Source organism: Podarcis bocagei (genome assembly GCF_964188305.1).
Source record: "Podarcis bocagei genome assembly, chromosome: 3".
Taxonomy (NCBI): domain Eukaryota; kingdom Metazoa; phylum Chordata; class Lepidosauria; order Squamata; family Lacertidae; genus Podarcis; species Podarcis bocagei.
The window spans coordinates 29,063,368-29,070,248 of NC_138127.1; positions in this window are offsets into that span (position 1 = coordinate 29,063,368).

Consider the following 6,881-nt stretch of genomic DNA (forward strand, 5'->3'; position numbering starts at 1 on the left):
GGTGTTTGTTCTTCAGGCTAAATATATTTGACCCACATTTGATTGTCAAATATACCACATATTATCAAACATACCACAGCAGCTGCAGTGTGTGTGTGTGAGAGAGAGAGAGAGAGAGAGAGAGAGAGAAATGTCAAGCTTTATCATTTATGTTCATGAATTTTCATGTATGCACATTTGAAACACATTCAGACATGCTTTTACACCAGAGATTCTTGTTGTCTCATTCTGAGATTTTGGTGAGGGAGCGTAGTCTTGAAGAATGCCATCGCTAGCAATTAACGCTAACAAAAATGTCAGCAAGCCTTCCCCAAAAGGCAAAAATACAAATGGCGATTTACCAGGGTCAAGCGTGAAAAATTAGGGTCCTGCTTGATAAATCAGGACAGTTGTAACTTGTGTGGAGGCCTTATGCTGAACCATGGAAGCACCCCTGCCCTGCCTCCATGGGCTAGGTCATTCTCCCTTGTTACAAATTAATTTGCTGCAACACAGAGAATTAGGTCATTCTGTTTCTTATAATTGCAATGTGAATTGTGTTTTGGATTTGATCCAGTTCTCCTTTCCCATTTTTGTAGACATAGTGAGATAGCCTTGGACAGAGATTGCCGCAGGCTTAACAAAAAAGTGGTGGCCGTGCCTTGTGCTCCTTGCATTTGCATAGTGGGGATGTGCCTGGGAATGCTGCTTTGTTTACGTTCTGAAGGTTGCTCTGCTTTGTTTACATATTCTGAAGGCTGCTCTTACCATTGAGTTCCTGCTGCTCCTTCAAACGGACACTGCTGTTCCAAGACTTATATTCCCTCCACACACAAACACATTTCCTAAGACCAGCGGGCTTGTACATTATAGGTTGCCTTCATACAGTCTATTTTAAAGTGTGCCACACAGTTACATGTTGCTGCTGGCCAGGCTATTTTGCCCATAGCAGAAATTAAGATCCTTTCAAACTTGGCAACTTTTTAAAAAATTACAAATATTGTTCTTTATTATTCTGTCCTGTGTGATATAGGAGCCTGATTCAGTTTATGGCCCAAATCAGACCTGGGCTTTGTCATCCTGGGCCTAATCTGAGGTGCCAAATAAGGCCCAAAACCAGATCAGGGGGTACATTCACTGCCCTAGTGTTTATTGTTCCAATACAAGGTTTTCAAAGTGAGTACATTTTGCTTAGCCACTAGTATCCTTGCTGCTAATGTCAATAAAAGCAAGTACATGCCCTCTTCCCTCAGTGGTAAAGCACAATGCTTTTGTAATTGATTTTGATATAAACTGGGCTGCTCTTATCTGATTTTTCCAGTGTACTCCCCACATTTTAAAATGTATCACGTTTGGTATTCAGAGTTTGTGCTAACGTCCGGTTCTTAACTGTTAGGTGATTAGCCACCATCAGTTCTGTGCCACATGTGTTTTATGGCCTTTGTCCTTACTCTAAAAATGCAAGGGATAAGCTCTACTCCTTTTTTTCCCGCTGATCTGAAGCTCCTATAGTTTCTAATTGTAAATGCATGCAAATGGGGCGCAACCCCTCCAGCACATCCTATATGCCCTTTTATTCATTTTGTTTCATTTCCTTTGTGTGTGTGTATTTCAGTTTCTTTTCCTCAGTGACACCTTAAGAATTTGCAACAGTTCTCATCTTGTACCATAAGAAGAGATTGTCAGTGCTTATCTTCACACTCTTGATCATTTTTGTCAGGCTGACACGCTGCTCATGATTTGAGAACAGTTCATATTATTAAATGGTCCAATAAACAATGCTCGTGCCCAAGAATGGTTTTGTGCCAGCAGAAATACTACTTCTTACTTAAGACACCTGATTTTTGCTGTTCTCAATAATAATAATAATTTATTATTTATACCCCGCCACTCTGGGCGGCCTCTAACAAAATATTAAAATACAGTAATGCATCAAACATTAAAAGCTTCCCTAAACAGGGCTGTCTTCAGATGTCTTCTAAAAGTCTGGTAGTTGTTGTTCTCTTTGACATCTGGTGGGAGGGGGTTCCACAGGGCGGGTGTCGCTACCGAGAAGGCCCTCTGCCTGGTTCCCTGTATTACTATGTATTACAACCCTCTGTGTCCAAGCCTGAGGAGAATGATGTTGCACACATCCCAGTCTCTGAGTGGCTACAAACTCCAGAGGTTCCAATGCTTACCCAGAGTTCAGTTTACTTGGAAAGGTCAGTTGAGACTGTGATGTCTTTAGGATATATGGTTTATTTACATATATATACAACCTGAGCATAGGAAGTGGAAGGCCTCACAACCACAACAGGTCTTGTTTCCCCATTAGGTTCTTAAGGGAATCTTAGCAGTGGTTTTGAATTCAGCACAGGGCAGGGCAGCCTTCTCTGTGTCTCTTGAGCTCCCAGCATCACCCAACTCACACACAGACTATGGCTATTGTTCTTCTAACTTACAAGATGATGTCCTCTCAGTCAGGTAAGTTGGTGTGGAAATTCCTACCCCTTCCTGGAAAGAACTGTTACTTAGTTGTCACTTTGGCAACATGGTTCACCCTTTAAGATGCTGATGCTAGAACTTAGCCCGGCCAGCTAGGACGATTATTTTACAAGGAAACTAGTTTACAAGGAAACCTGTTCATCAGTTTTCACTTAGTGCAAACCTGCCATCCCACAGGCATCACTTAATGGGAATGTATATGGAGAAAGGCAGTGTCTTTTAGTAAGTAATTTGGTTCTCTCCTGTCGAGTTTCAGCATATTGGGGGGTGGATATTTGTTTGCTCTCTGGCGTTATCGGTGAACTACTGTAGTTGTTAAAAGAATTGGCATTTTTCTCTGTAAAGAGTTGGGAGGTGTGCAGATGAAGGCAACCAACATGATAAAGGGTCTGGAAACCAAGCCTTATGAGGAACAGTTGAGGGAATTGGGTATGTTTAGACTGAGAGGAAATAGGATAGCCATCTTCAAATATCTAAAGGATTGTCACATGGAAGATAGAGCTTGCTTGTTTGCTCCTGCTCCAGAGGCTAAGACCTGAACCAATGAATTCAAGTTACAAGAAATGAGATTATCACTAAATATCAGGAAGAGCTTTCTGACAGTAAGAGGTGTTTGACAGTGGAACAGACTCCCATGAGAGGGGGTAGATGTGCCTTCGTTGGATATTTTTAAGCAGAGGTTGAATGGCCATCTGTCATGTATGATATAGTTGAGATTCCGGCATTGCAGGGCAAGACTCGATGACCCTTGGGATACCTTCCAACTCCACAATTCTATGATTCTTAGCAGAATAAGCAGGAGGGTCCCCAAATGCAGCCAGGTTGCATTACAACATTTTGAAGTGAAATGATAACACATCACCATTTAAAGACCCCATAAGACTATTAAGTGCAGAGTCTGAAGTAACCTAATTGCACCATTGTCTACCTCACTTGATTACTCCAAATATCTCTGAGTATAAAATAGCATCACTTCTCTGGCAAAATGTAGCCTATTTATTTACAGGTCGAATTTGAATCTCCCACTCTTCTTGGTTGAAGAGTAACTTTAGATATGGGAAGATATTTTAGGGGGCTTTCCCCACCCCTGTGGAACAAAGCCGGATTTAAAGGTTTGCAGTGGTGAATGATTGCAACCCTTGATCCACAGCCAAAAGCATTACATTACATAAAGAGTTTTTGTCTTCATTAGGAATTAATCTGTACTAACCAACTGTCAGTTGGTGATGACAGTTTATTGCCTTCCCTTAACAAGGCAACAGGACATACTTAATTTATCTATTGAGCTAGATATGAAAAGTAGAAACACACATACCTACATATTTTTAAATCAGCTATCCATCATGGATGCCCACAAATGTACCATTTTATGAGTGTATTTTGCTAACTAACTGGAAATAAGTTGATGTTGCTATCTAGGCCTGCTTTCTTTTTCTATCTCACTGTCTACATACCAAAAAGCATCTGCATCTGTGATGACCTACAGTGGTACCTCATTTTACAAACTTAATTCATTCTGGAAGTCCGTTCTTAAACCAAAACCGTTCTTAAACCAAGGTGCGCTTTCCCTAATGAGGCCTCCCGCTGTCGGTGCCCTTGCACTGTTTGGCTTCCGTTCTTAGACCGAGGTAAAATTTGCAAACTGGGAGACTACTTCCAGTTTTGCAGAGTTCGTAAACTGAATAGTTTGTAAACAGGGGTGTTCTTAAACTGAGGTACCACTGTATTTCCATACAGACAAAAATAGAATGCTCAGTGCTCTGGGAAAAGACAGAAGAACAGCAGAGAAAATACAGGAGGGCAACATTCAGATTATGACATCAACTGATCAAACCCTTACTGGCAAATTTGCTGGGAAAATCCGAAGCCTCCCATATTAAATATCTTTTGGAAGACAGGTCAAATGATATTACACTGGCCATGGCAAAGTTTCTTTCGGAGGTTATAAGAAACAAAGATCATTATGCCCTAGGTAAAAAAAAAAATGACTGCCTTGGTTTATTCCATCTGTCTGTCTGGTTGTTTTAACTGTATCTAGTTTTGGAATTGTTTTGTTGGTCTTTGGACGGCAATAAATATTGATTGATTGATTGATTGATTGATTGATTATGACATCACGTAGAAGAGAAAGTTGAGTGAACAAAGTGTGACAGTTCCACACTAAATGGCTTTTGTGGATGCATCCTAGAAATGTTTCAACTTCAGTTTAGATGAGTTTCTGTGTACACAAGAATTATGCCATTCCCCAGCCTTGTTAACGTAATCCCACAATGGCCTGGTCTACACATGCAGTAGAAGAGGAGGTAATGGAAAGAAAGGGTCCATACATGATAGAATGCACTTTATCATTTCAGACTGTGTGTAGGGTGTATGTGTGTGTCACATTTTTCAGTGCCCCTATAAGGTTGTTTTTTTTTAAAAAAGTAAATAAATCTGAAATTAGAAAACTAGCAACAGCAAGGAGTGAGTTTGGATACAGACTCTTTCTGTGAGGGTCTTTTTTTTTAACTTGCAGAAAGCTTGAACATAGATTAGTAATTTTTTTAAAAAAGTCACACACCCCACCAGTAGTCTGAAGTATTACAGTCTGCTCTACCACCTCAGGATTCTACTATCTCATTCTTTTGGATGTGTAGATCAAAACCAAGCTGTTTATTGTATCAAAAAGTGATTTCTTTAAAATAAAAAGTAACAAGCATAACTTTTTAAGGTTATGCTGCAAAACAGTGTTTTATTCTGTCTTTCACTGCATTGCAATGGATGCTTGGCTGGTCATGCCTTTTGTTAAGCAGACTATTGGCTAATGGCCCAGAATGGTCAGGGTGACCTCTTCTCCAACAGGCAGGAAATAGCTGGACATTTCCTGAGTGTTTTGAATGGAAGAGAGCTATCAAGAGCTGGATATTTTCAGAGGAGTGTGGATCAAGGTCTTTAGCTACATTTTATACAGTGGTACTTCTGACTACGAACTTAATTCATTTTGAAGGTCTGTTCTTAACCTGAAACCATTCTTAATCTGAGGTACCACTTTAGCTAATGGGGCCTCCCGCTGCCGCCATGGTGCCGCTGCGCAATTTCTGTTCTCATCCTGAGGGAAAGTTCTTAACCTGAGGTACTACTTCTGGGTTAGAAGAGTCTGTAACCCGAAGTGTTTGTAAGCCGTAGTGTTTGTAACCCAAGGTACCACTGTACTGGATTTTAATTATGAGCTACATTAGGAGCTGATTGCTGATTGGAAACTGGGATGAAAATATAATAAATTCCGAAACGTTACAAGAATACCCATTTCCCCCCACAAACCTGTTTTGAAACAACAAATTCAGTGATAATGTCCAACCTTATGCTGCTTTTAACATGCCTTAATAGTATTTCTGTAGGCTCTTTATCATTGGTTATAGCTATCTTTCTCAAAAAAAGAGAGAAAGACTCTTCCAAAGGAAACAGGCAGCTTAAGGCTGCTATGACTCAATGGCATGGTGGGGTCTGTTGTGCACAGAGCAGGAGCAAAGTCATCTTTGACTTACTTTCGTGGATAGTAATGTGGCCTCAGCAGGGTCGCAGCTCTGCCCTTGTGATTGTCAGCTTATAGCTGAGTCACGTGAGACGGGCATATGAGTGCGAAGTGCAAGCAGATTAGCAGGAAATGTCACAAGCTGTTCAGTAGGACTGCTGTGCCTGCCGTTTTCCTGGACCAGACACTTCCGTTTCAGAGACACTGCAGAATAATAAATGGAACCGCTCAATTTGATCAACAATGCAATAGTGTGCTTCTTTTTGCAGGATAAGTTCAAGGTGAAAGCATGAAGACACAAATGACATTTCCTCATCCTCATATTTTACCCTTATTTTACTGACCAGAAAGAGAGTGAACTCTGCTTAGGTGTTAAGGTGAATCCTTGACTGAGGCAAGATTTGAACTCAAGTCTCTCATGCCTCTTTGAGGCTGAGGGTGTTGAATTGTGATGCTACGTTTTCTAGGTTTATATGTGGCATCCACAAGAAAAATCATCCAGTCCTGTATGTTCTCTGTGGTTCTTGCATCTTTTCTTTGAACACAGAAAGTCTTCTGGTTTTTAGAACAGAAAAATATGATAAATTTCAGAGGCATGGACACCTTTTGTGCTCCTTTAGGACAGTGTTTTGACAAGGGTAGTGGCATATTTGGAAAGTGAACCTATCACAGCTCACAGCACACATTCGTGATTAAATTTATGGCCCAGTTTTTGTTATATTAATCAATATTCATTATTGCCAAAATGTTTTTGGGGGTGTTTTTACTTTTTGAAATATGGCAACCCTAATACGTTTATCCGGAAAAGTGTTCCAGCGATTATGAAAGGTAAATTTTAAAAATGAGATAATAAAATGGCACTCACAACAATGTGTGATGAGCTGCAAATGGCCCCACCCAGAGC